The sequence below is a fragment of the Eschrichtius robustus genome, chromosome 12, assembly GCF_028021215.1.
Source record: "Eschrichtius robustus isolate mEscRob2 chromosome 12, mEscRob2.pri, whole genome shotgun sequence".
NCBI classification, from domain to species: Eukaryota; Metazoa; Chordata; class Mammalia; order Artiodactyla; family Eschrichtiidae; genus Eschrichtius; species Eschrichtius robustus.
In genome coordinates this window covers 46,565,002-46,577,796 of record NC_090835.1, presented here as the reverse complement: position 1 = coordinate 46,577,796, position 12,795 = coordinate 46,565,002, and the positions used below count along the sequence as shown (strand labels likewise).

The 12,795-nt window shown below is 44.9% G+C and overlaps 1 protein-coding gene across 4 annotated transcripts in view; it reads right to left on the bottom strand.

Annotated features, from left to right (window-relative positions):
• ACKR2 (atypical chemokine receptor 2) overlaps positions 1 to 12,795 on the bottom strand; it is a 71,763-nt gene that overhangs the window by 12,343 nt on the left and 46,625 nt on the right. The window contains exon 3 of one of the 4 annotated variants that reach the window (XR_011075623.1): positions 4,327 to 5,183. The exons of the other annotated variants lie outside the window; for them this stretch is intronic. The gene's annotated coding sequence lies outside the window, so the exon portion shown is untranslated. Of the gene's footprint in view, positions 1 to 4,326; positions 5,184 to 12,795 lie in introns of those variants that run through there. 4 annotated transcript variants of the gene reach the window in all.

Here is a 12,795-nt window from a genome sequence, read left to right as displayed (position 1 = left end):
CTCTTTCCCCTTCCCTACTCCCCCTGCCACTCCCATCCTGGCATGAATCTCCACATAGCTAGCCGTCTGTTCACTTGTCTGCTCCCCTACTGGGTCACGAGCTCCCAGGGCAAGGACCATATCTGACCCACCAGCCTGAGTCCAGGGCCAGGCAAGAGCAGACTGAATGAACGAATATGTGTGTGCGACACACTGCCTGTCATATGCTTGGCAGTATGAGGGTACCTCTCCGCCAGGATGGCACCTGTGGTCCAGGGTCAATGTCTCAGCCACCTTCACCTCCAGCCCCACTGCCAGCCTGACACACAGTAGTTGCTTGGTGAATGCTTGTTGCCCCTACCTGAATTGAGCAGTAATAGAATAATGTCAGGTGGTTACAGGCACTGGCAATGGGGTCACACAGAGCTGGGCTTGAATCTGGCTATGTACCTGCTGTGTGACCTAGAGGTGGTGGCTTCACCTCTCTGAGCCGTGGTTTTCAGATCTTTTGGGGGGGTGGGGATGGTGCCTCCCTCAGACAGGCCTGAGAACTGAATGTCCCCAGAGAGGTGGACAAAGGCAGACATTTGCCTTTCTCTGGCATCGACAGGCCACAGGAGGCCAAGCCTGTGATGGGTTCTCACTCCCACAGAGGGAAGCAGGGGACCTTCCTAGTGGGTGGGTCTCCAGGCCAAATGCTAGTTACCAATAGGGAGAATAAGGCCATAGAGTCCTGCTTCCACCTTGGGGAACAACTAAGTTCTAGAACCTGGGCTCCTTCCTCACCCCCTTTTTAAAATTTAGTTTAAAAATAATTTTTAGACTTGGCAAAAATTGTGCACAGAATTCCTGTTAACATCTTATAGAACCACAATACAATGATCTGAACCATGACACAATACTATTAACTAATCTGCAGACCTTATTCGAATGTCACCAATTGTCCCACTAATGTCCCTTCTCTGGTCCAGGATCTGAAGCAGAACCCCACCCTGCATTTTGTTGTTGTGTCTCCTTGGTCTCTCCATTCTGGGACAGTTCCTCAGTCTTGCTTTATCTTTCATGACCTGAAAGTTCTGAAGAGAACTGTAGAATGTCCCTAAATTTTGGTCTGATGCTTCTTCATGATTAGATTGAGGCTATGCATTTTGGGCAGGAACACCAGAGAAGTGACGTGTCCCTCTCAGCGCATGATACCAGATGTACCTGATTTTAATATGGCTCATTACTGGCAATGTTAACTTTGATCACTTGGTAAGGTAGTGTCTGCCAGGTTTTTCCACCATGAAATTACTATTTATTCCTTTGTAATAAGCATCTCGTGGGGAGGTACTTTGAAACTATGCAAATATCCTGCTTCTTATCATACTTTTACCACTAATTTTAGCATCTACCAATGATGCTTTCTGACAACGATTATTACTGTGGTATTTGCCAAATGGTCACTTTCTATTTCCATCATTCTTTCTATATTTTTTAATTGGAATTTTACTGTAAGAAAGTTAGCCTTTCTTCCTATTTATTTATTTATATCAGTATAGACTCATGAGTATTAATTTTATTTCATTATTATCATTATTTCTTTTGCTGTTCAAACTGTCTCATCCTCTTTTGAAATATCTCAAACCATCTGCTTCCTGCTGACTTGATTTCCCAGCCACAGCACATCAAACACTCCCTGATGGGCAGGGCAGGTCATGGGAGCAGCTCAGAGTCTTTGCATGAGTGGTCAGGTTTCCCTGGAACCCACTGAGGCATCTTTCCAGCAAGAGCTGGGCCTTTTCCTGGAACAGGCAGGTTCCAGTCAGGGGAAGTCAGTCATGGCTCCAATGCCAGGGAGTTCCAGGAAGGGCTGGCCAGGTAGGCCCAGGTCCTTCCACTCCTCCCCAGTCTGTCATCCTGCTCTCCACCCCAATCCTGACCCGGCCCATAGCTGCACCGGCCAACCTCATGTCCTGAGATTTTCGTTCTCGACTCCCCCTTCTCTGCTCTGCTGCAGTGACAGTTGCTGAGAAGCCCAGGTGGCAGACAGTTGGGCAACACCTACTCAAATTCATACAGAGGAACTGCTCTCCACCTAAGAGAGAGCTACCAGCTGTCTTCCACTGGCTGCAAGGGCAGCCAAAACAGTGACTGCAGTGCACTGCAGCAAGAGAAACTAGTCAGGGGGCAGTGGGACTTTCCCATGTGGGCTGCAGGGAGAGGGCTCTGAACTCATCTTCTCTGCTCTCTTTAAGATGTGCAAAGATTATCTTCCCTGGGAAGGGAGTAAACCCAGCCTCTGAAGCCACTCAGCCAGGATACACAGGCCTCTCCCACAGGACACAATGCCCTTAAACTATAGGGTAGTGACCTCAAAATCTTTACTATTCTGTCATACTCTTAACTCACAGGACACATTTACTAATTACAGTGAAAAGGGGCATCACGTTTTCAAAACACCTGCTTCTCTCTTCAGCCAAGGACTGACTGTGACTCTGTCAAGCTTTTGCCTGCAGTCTGTCCTCCACGAGCCAGCTCCAGGCCTGTCTCCCCCCAGAAGCCTCCCCAAGTCTCTCCGGGCCTCCCTGATGCCCTGCTCTGAGCCTCCCGAGTCTGTAAGGGAATTATTATTCAGGGGCAAATCTGTCTCTCCATCATTCTGCAAATTCTCCAAGGTCAAGGGCCTTGTTCCTCTGCACGCAGAGTATCCAGTGCTACCCACACAGAACAGGAGCTAGAGAGGCGGCCAGTTGATTTGCTGATGGAGCCCAGCCAGCACTTGACAAAGTGGCTTTTAGATGAAAGAGCCCCGGTTTGGCCCTGCCTCAGCCTCTGTCTCACTTGCTGTCTCTTTCTCTCTATTTCTCTGTATTCCTTGGGCAAAGTTCACCCCATTCTGGGTTGAGCCCACAAGAGGGTCAGTCTGGTCCATCTCCAGGGTCTTAAAGTTGGAATTCTTAAATCACAAACTTGCCCCACAGTTTAGAAGTTCTGTTAGCGCCTGTGTCTAGTCACTTTGATTAGACGTTGTGTCAAAATCTCAGACCAGTTTCTTCCTATTATTCTCCATTGACGGCACAGCAGGAAGGAAATGTTCATCTCACCTCTTCCATTACCTCTTTCTGCGCCGCCCCCGCCAGCTGGCCCCCTCCAGCCACCCCAGACATGTGTTGTCTCCCCTTTTGTACATCTGCCCAGGGTCTTGAGCTCAGGGCCTTGGGAGGGGGCTGCTTTCAGCTAAGGTGGGAGGCGGTATGTAATCTTTTCACCACTTACCAGTCCCTTGCTGTGGTAAAAACATATCTGTTTGAAATCAACATATTTATTCATTTATCAAAATACCTTCAACCATATATTACATGAGCTAATGTAGTGGTTCTCCAGATGCCTTCTCTGTGGGTTAGGCCAAGCTGAGGTTATCACACCCATTTTGTAGATAGGGTTGCCAAGGGTCAGAGAGGGAATGTCACTTGCCCAGAAACCCACAGTTGATAGGAGCCCCTGGACTTTCTGATTCCCATGCCAGTGCTCTCTTGCCCATAATGTATGTGAATATTCTGTTTAATTCTTTGCTCCTTCCTTCTCCCTTCCCTCCAACTCAGATCTAGTTAGCTGTTCTAGGACAGAAATTATTTCTTACTCATCTGTGAATCCCTCACAGAAAAGCCCAGCCAGGGCTTGACATGCAGCAGACATGCAATACAAGTGTACTGGGTGAACGTATGCTTCAACACTGAAAACTCCGCAGAATTACTTACTTTTACCTAAGACTGCTCCCAGTGCTGCTTGGACACAAAGACTCTACTCCCTGGGGCTTCTCTGGAGAGCAGTTGTAGAGGGTTGGACCCGATGATGTCCATACTCCATCAGCTGGCACACTCTGTTGTTGGCTCTGGGACTTTGCCCATGAGGACATGACTGAACCCAGGATGCCTGGCCAGCCCGAGGTCAGGGACGGCAAACAGCAGCAGCTTGCACGTACCCTCGGGTTCCAAGCAAAGACAACATCATGTAGGGCTTGGAAACTGGTGCTCATAACAGAGCCTGGAAGTAGGTGGGAGGCATGGACGAGCTGAGCCGCCAGCTTTCTGTGGCCAGTTTCATTTCTGTGGAATTATTTTCTTTTAAACACTTTTAAGGTCTTGGAAACTGAGGAAGCTGACTGTTAAAACAACAGTTGAGAACTGAAAGGCTTGCCGACCACTCCTTCACCTTTTTACCCCATCTGCCCATCCAGGAGGCCCTCCCCACATGTATGTCCCAGGCCCAGGCAGCCTGACTCCTGCACTCCCACTCTCAGCCCCCAGCCCGTTGGCTGATTGCACCTTCCTTCCAAATCCAGATGTTTTCTCCTCACCACGTATGTTTTATAGTTTTATTAAGTTTTTTTATTATGGCAATTTTCAAACATACACTTCGAGAAAGTGCCAGAATAGTATAAAATAATTCCCATGTATCCATCACCCAGCTTCAACGATTATCAACTAGTGCTCAGTCTTTTTACTTGCACTCCCTCCCACTTACCCCTCCCTGTGTTATTTTGAAGCAGATACCAGACATCATATCATGTGAGCTGTAAATATTTGAGTATGTGTCCTTAAAAGATAAGGACTTTGACCACTGTCACACCTTAAAAAGTTAACACTAATTCCTTAATATCAAATATCCAGTCACTGGTCTCATAAATTTTTCCCTTCACCATTTGTTTCTTCGATTCAGGATCCAAGTAAGGTCCACGCACCGTTAGTGGTTGATAATACATTTTAAGTATTTTTAGATCTGTAGGTTCCCTCTCCACCTCTATCGTCTTGCTTCTCCTTGCAACTTGGTTGTTCATCCTGTACGTAAAGTTCCCAGAGTCTGGACTGTGCCGGTTGCATCCTCATGGTGCTCTTTAACACGTTTCTCTGCTCTCTGTATTTCCTGTGAATTGCAAGTGGGAGGTTTGATCAGATTCAGGTTTTCAACTTCACAGGTAGTTCTGTTCTTCCCTCAGGAGGCACGTACTGTGTGGTCCGCTGCCCTTCTTGCGAGGTTGAGTGGCACTGGTGCTCAGTGCCCAGCCCCATTCATTCTTTAGCACTTGTATAATGGTCCTGGCGCACCTTTGACGACTTACAGTCTCCTCCTGCACTCCTGCGCACCCCTGACCTTGCTCAAGCGTCTTCCTCCTGAATGGCTTCTTAGCTCCTGGCATTCCTTGGAACTTGGCCACCAGACTCCTGTCAAGGACACACAGTACCACACAGAGCTGGGCATAATAAGCAGGGGACAGCACAAATTCCACCTGAAACATCCCAGGTAGGGGGATGTTCTTGGGGGACGGGAGGCCGAGCTATCATCACAATGTGAACCCTGACTCCTCCAACTAAAAAAAGAAAATTCTCAGAGGGCAGACAGCAGAAGCAAGAAGAACGACAATCCTGCAGCCTGTGGAACAAAAACCACATTCACAGAAAGACAGACAAGATTAAAAGGTAGAGGGCTATGTACCAGATGAAGGAACAAGATAAAACCCCAGAAAAACAACTAAATGAAGTGGAGACAGGCAACCTTCCAGAAAAAGAATTCAGAATAATGATAGTGAAGATGATCCAGGACTTTGGAAAAAGAATGGAGGCAAAGATTGAGAAGATGCAAGAAAGGTTTAACAAAGATCTAGAAGAATTAAAAAACAAACAAACAGGGGCTTCCCTGCTGGCGCAGTGGTTGAGAATCTGCCTGCCAATGCAGGGGACACAGGTTCGAGCCCTGGTCTGGGAAGATCCCACATGCCGCGGAGCAACTAGGCCCGTGAGCCACAATTACTGAGCCTGTGCTCCGCAAGAAGAGAGGCCGCGATAGTGAGAGGCCCGCGCACCGCAATGAGGAGTGGCCCCCACTTGCCGCAACTAGAGAAAGCCCTTGCACAGAGGCGAAGACCCAACACAGCCATAAATAAATAAAAATTAATTTAAAAAAAAAGAACAAACAAACAGAGATGAACAATACAATAACTGAAATGAAAAATACACTAGAAGGAATCAACAGCAGAATAACTGAGGCAGAAGAACGGATAAGTGACCTGGAAGACAGAATGGTGGCATTCACTGCTGCAGAACAGAGTAAAGAAAAAAGAATGAAAAGAAATGAAGACAGCCTAAGAGACCTCTGGGACAACATTAAACGCAACAACATTTACATTATAGGGGTCCCAGAAGGAGAAGAGAGAGAGAAAGGACCAGAGAAAATATTTGAAGAGATTATAGTAGAAAACTTCCCTAACATGGGAAAGAAAATAGCCACCCAAGTCCAGGAAGCGCAGAGAGTCCCATACAGGATAAACCCAAGGAGAAACACACCGAGACACATAGTAATCAAATTGGCAAAACTCAAAGACAAAGATAAATTATTGAAAGCAGCAAGGGAAAAACGACAAATAACATACAAGGGAACTCGCATAAGGTTAACAGCTGATTTCTCAGCAGAAACTCTACAAGCCAGAAGGGAGTGGCATGATATACTTAAAGCGATGAAAGGGAAGAGCCTACAACCAAGATTACTCTACCCGGCAAGGATCTCATTCAGATTCAGTGGAGAAATCAAAAGCTTTACAGACAAGCAAAAGCTAAGAGAATTCAGCACCACCAAACCAGCTCTACAACAAATGCTTAAGGAACTTCTCAAAGTAGGAAACACAAGAGAAGAAAAGCACCTACAAAAACAAACCCAAAACAATTAAGAAAATGGTCATAGGAACATACATATTGATAATTACCTTAAACGTGAATGGATTAAATGCTCCAACCAAAAGACACAGGCTTGCTGAATGGGTACAAAAACACGACCCATATATATGCTGTCTACAAGAGACCCACTTCAGACCTAGAGACACATGCAGACTGAAAGTGAGGGGATGGAAAAAGATATTCCATGCAAATGGAAATCAAAAGAAAGCTGGAGTAGCAACACTCATATCAGATAAAATAGACTTTAAAATAAAGAATGTTACAAGATACAAGGAAGGACATAATGATCAAGGGATCAATCCAAGAAGAAGATATAACAATTATAAATATATATATATAAATATATATGCACCCAACATAGGAACACCTCAATACATAAGGCAACTGCTAACAGCTATGAAAGAGGAAATCGACAGTAACACAATAATAGTGGGGGACTTTAACACCTCACTTACACCAATGGACAGATCATCCAAAATGAAAATAAATAAGTAAACACAAGCTTTAAATGATACATTAAACAAGATGGACTTAATTGATATTTATAGGACATTCCATCCAAAAACAGCAGATTACACTTTCTACAATGAGGTATCACCTCACACCAGTTAGAATGGGCATCATCAGAAAGTCTACAAACAACAAATGCTAGAGAGGGTGTGGAGAAAAGGGAACCCTCTTGCACTGTTGGTGGGAATGTAAACTGATACAGCCACTATAGAGAACAGTACGGACATTCCTTAAAAAACTAAAAATAGAATTACCATATGACCCAGCAATCCCACTACCGGGCATACACCCAGAGAAAACCACAATTCAAAAAGACACATGCACCCCAATGTTCATTGCAGCACTATTTACAATAGCCATGTCATGGAAGCAACCTAAATGCCCATTGACAGACGAATGGATAAAGAAGATGTGGTACATATATACAATGGAATATTACTCAGCCATAAAAAGGAACGAAATTGGGTCATCTGTAGAGACGTGGATGGATCTAGAGGCTGTCATACAGAGTGAAGTAAGTCAGAAAGAGAAAAACGAATATTGTATATTAACGCATATATGTGGAACCTAGAAAAGTGGTACAGATGAACCGGTTTGCAGGGCAGAAATTGAGACACAGATGTAGAGAACAAATGTATGGACACCAAGGGGGGAAAGCGGCAGGGGGTGGGGGTGGTGGTGTGATGAACTGGGCGATTGGGACTGACATGTATACACTGATGTGCATAAAATGGATGACTAACAAGAACCTGCTGTATAAAAAAAATTAAATTAAATTAAAAAGTTTTTTTAAAAGAGATTCAAAAAGCAGAGGAAAAAATAAATAAAAAATAAAATAAGAAAATTCTCAACAGGTGAGGTCAAGTGTAACTCAGAGTCAGCTGAGATCACACTGTCCTTTGAAACGGAATGAAATGGGCTTGCCTCCAGCAGGGAACTGCCCCTGCTAAAATTCCCAGGAGCTTATGTTGTCACGGTCACTTCGAGCTCTGAGTCTTTGTAACCTTGAACTCCCCAGCCCGCTCACAGGTCACCTCCCACAGCTGTTCCCTGCCCCAGCAGATCCAGGAGTGGGACTCACCCTCGTCACTCGACTTTGTCTCCTCAAAATCATTCACATGACTCATTTGCGAGCATGACAGATATTCCTTAGGTTTGGGGCAATGGTTGGGTTTCAAGTTGCCGTGTGCCTGGGCCACTCTTCATCCTCTGACTCCCCTCCCCACAGACACCCTCCCCTCATTAGTGAAGATCAGCCTCTGTAATGCCTCAGGTCTCACCCAACAGCACAGAAGACCTGGCAGAGGCTCTGAGATGCCACCCTACCCTGTCCCCATTCTCACCCAGTCCCTAGGGGTAGAAGGGAAAAGTGTGGTGATACATATTCCTCCCCCTTAGAACTTCATTTTTGTGACGACAGATTTCTGGGCAATGTGGCAAAGCCTTGGACTCCCTCTCAGAATAATATTTTTAAGAACACAAAACAAAATATGTTAAAAATGAAGTATAGTCCAGAACTGGAAACAATCCTAATTGCCCTTCAGTGGGCAAATGGTTCAACTAACTGCGTATGTGTCTACCATGGAATACTTCTCAAGGACAGAAAGGAACAAACTATCATCTACACAATTTGGATACATCTCAAGGGAATTATACATAATGAAAACAAGGCAATCTCAAAAGGTTACACACTTCTACAAACTTCTGAAAATATGTAAACCTTAAAAGGGTGGAGACTTCATTATATAACATTCGTGAAATGACAAAATTGTAGAGCTGGGGAACAGAATAGTGGATGCCAGGGCTTGGGAAGGGAGAGGGAGGCAAGAGTCTGCCTATGAAAGGACAGCATGAGGGGTCCTTGTGGTGATGGAGTTGTCTGGGGGCACACATATCTACACATGTGATAAACTGCATATAAAACTGGTGAAATCTGAATAAGGTATGTGGGTGGATATAGCAATGTCAATTTGCTGGTTGTGACAATGTACAATAATTTTGCCACAGGTTACACTGGGAGAAACTAGGTGAAAGGTATACAGGATCTTTCTGTATTATTTTTTGCAAATGCAAGTCTACAATTATGCTAAGATAATTTTTTTAAATGTAAAAAGTTATTCTGAAATGCAGTTCTTAAAGTATTTTAAAAACACATTTATGATATAGTAATATATGCATTTCATTATTGACACATTTAAAAAGATCTAGTGACAAATCTTACAACTACCATGACAGTGATGAATATAAATGATATTTTAAGATACCTGTGACAAGGTCCTGCTAATATTACTGTTTTGTTGCTTACATTCATAATCAAAGATGTTAATTTTGTCAGAGGTTAATGAAAATAAAAATGTAAATTTTCTTCCTATCCAAATTCAGGTTTCCCTGAGTCATATCATGCGCCCCCAAGTTAAGAACTCCTGCCTTGTTTAAAATGGCAACTTGCCTCCTCCGTTTTACAAGCTATAATGAACACAGAGGGCAAAGAGTAGTAGAGGGAGCGTCTCTGGAAGAGGCGGTGGTCACACTGCATTGGTCATGGCAGGGTGGGGCATTTTTGAAACGTTAATCGATGTTTCCCCCTATTGACTTTCCCTCCACTCAAATAGCCAGACCTTAGGAAAGATCTTTGAATTTTCCTTGTCCTTAGAGTACAGGAGTTTCAGGAAATTAAGGTTCTCTTTCTATCCTACATCAAACTAAAATAATATTCCCCAGGCTGGGGAGATGATGAGAGGCCTGAGGGAAGCACGTCAATCTAGACGCTAGACTGACCCTGTGCTCTGCCTACCGGTCAGAGACCTGGGGTTTGTGCAATCCAGGGGAAGAGAGACATGGCACACGGTGAGTCCAAGGTGAGTACGGCCACAGGCAGCCCCATCCCATTCCCTAGCTTGGCACAGAAGCAACAAAATGAACTGCCAGGCCTGAAGGTGCTGGCGGACCATACTGAGTGTGGATGTATAGGGCTGGTGACCAACAAGGAGGCAAGAAATGACGTCTAAGTGGAGGCCCATATGGACAGATTCTACCGAGAACCATGTGGCACGGTGCTTGCCTGGGCCTTGGCACTGACTGAATCTCTCAGACCTGATGCAATTCTGGGCAAAGGGTGACCCTCACACTGACTGATATTTATTTTCCATTATCCTGTGGATCGGAGTCTCAAAACAGAAAATAAGTTGTTCTAGAAAATATAATCCTATGTTCTTATATACTTGAGTTTGTGGTCAAGAGCTAGTGGCATAGCTCCTGCAGCAGGTGCTGTTGCTGGTGCTCCTATACTCTACCCTCACTTATACCTACTTAGTGTACACTGGCTGACTCCCTACTGGAAACACCCACGCTGCTTTGTCTGAGGGCTTGCTCTATCTAACAAAGCCTGTTTCACCCCTGCCCACCAGTGCCGCACGCCGGAAGTTCCAGGGAAGTAATGCCTCTCGCCGCCTCAAGAGCCCTCAACCAACGACTGGGCCAGAAGTTCCAGGGAACCAACGCTTCCCGCTCCCTCAAGAGCCCTCAACCAATGGCTGCGGTGAGTTGTTACACATATAGCCCACATCCCTTGCCCTTTGGGTGAAATAACTCTCAGGTGTATGGTCTATACTGTTTTCTTGAATTTCTCCAATGGGATTACACTCCAGTTACCCACAGGTGTAACTGGGTTGATAACACATCCTTTAGGTGACCTTCCCTCCCCTGCCTCACTTCCCCACTATCCTGCCTGTGTCTCCATCTCCCAGATAAACTACTACTTGAACCACATGACATTGCCAATGGCTGACCTTCTTTGCCTTATTAAAAAAAAAAAAAAAAAAAAGGCAACTTTATATAGTTCAAACTAAAATTTAGCTCAAATCTCTGTCTCTGGGTCTGCTAAGACATTTATCTATATACTCCATCCAAGAATTGTCCCCTTGAGTTGCCACCCAGCCACCTCTGCGGTGGATCAGTGGGAGGAAACTGCTGAACCAAATCCAGGAGAATGAACCCCTGAGATATAGAAGAGGACCAGTCTGCCTCCTCAGGTTCCACAGGACAGTGGGTCTCAGGAGAGGTGAGGCAAAACAACACAGAGGCTGCTTCAGGTTGGGGATATGCTCCACCCAGATATTACATATCACAGTGGGAAGTGTAGCCATAAAATGAGGAAACCATGAGATAATAAAATGCTGTAATTGGAAATGTGATGAAGTTTGGAAGCAGAAGCCCTGGGTGTGGGCTGAAAATCTGCAAAAAGGAACATTTGTATGATCTCAGGAAAGTGACTGTGAAAAGCACCAGGGCCCTATTTGGCCTGATTCCAGGCCTGTCTCCTAGAGAACTCAGTCCCTTGGAGGTGGAGGGCCCTGGGCATATAAATGGTCTGGAGAACACTTTGGCTAAATCAGAACCCCGAACATAGGGACTTCCCTGGTGGCACAGTGGTTAAGAAACTAAGCCCGTGCACCACAACTACTGAGCCTGAGAGCCACAACTACTGAAGCCTGCACGCCTAGAGCCCATGCTCCACAACAAGAGGAGCCACCGCAGTGAGAAGCCCGCGCACCACAACGAAGAGTAGCCCCAACTAGAGAAAGCCCGCGCGTAGCAACGAAGACCCAATGCAACCAAAAATTAATAAACAAAAACAAATAAATAAGAGCCCCGAACATGACATAGCACGTTAACCACCCAGCAAAATTAATCTGTCTCCATGGCTCAGAGGGTGTGGGGACCACCCCACTAGGCAGCAGGGCAGGAGCAGAACTTGGACCAGAAGCCAGGCCTGTTTCCACCCGAGCAGATGCTTTTGCCTGTAACCCACAGGAGGAAAAGCATTAACTTAGCAGTCCACTGCACAAGTTACACAAAATACTAATTACCCCGACTACCCATAATGTGCTTTGATATTTTCAATTGTATTGTTTCACATTTCTTAAATGCTGGACATGACACATTAACTGATTTCACAACTCACTTCTGGGCGGTGACCCACAGTTTGAAATACTGCCCTTGAATGTATCCAGAAATGAAAGGATGTGGACAGTAATGCTAGGCTTCTCCTAAATACTGTGTATTTACCATCAGCCTCCATGTCCCATTCAAGGCTGCAGAGAATGTTGGGCTGGGCCACGAGAGCCTCTAAAATTCTGTAAAGTGGACATAGAGAACAGACTTATGGTTGCCAAGAGGGAAGGGGGGGGGGTTGGATTGGGAGTTTGGGATTAGCAGATGCAAACTATTATAGATAAACGAGGACCTACTGTATAGCACAGGGAACTATATTCAATATCCTGTGATAAACCATAATGGAAAAGAATAGGAAAAAGAATTGTATATATATATAGACCTACATATATATGTGTATATATATGTATGTATATACAACTAATCACTTTGCTGTACAGCAGAAATTAACACAACATTGTAAATCAACTATACTTCAATAAATTAAAAAATAAAATAAAATTCCGTAAAGTGAAGGTGGTTCCTATTTCCTAATCCAGTGATTCAAACCAGGCATTGCCACTACTTTCACATTCTTTGCCACATCCCATACCACCTGTACTATGTATTATTGTGTGAATATTCTAAATCAACTCATCACTTT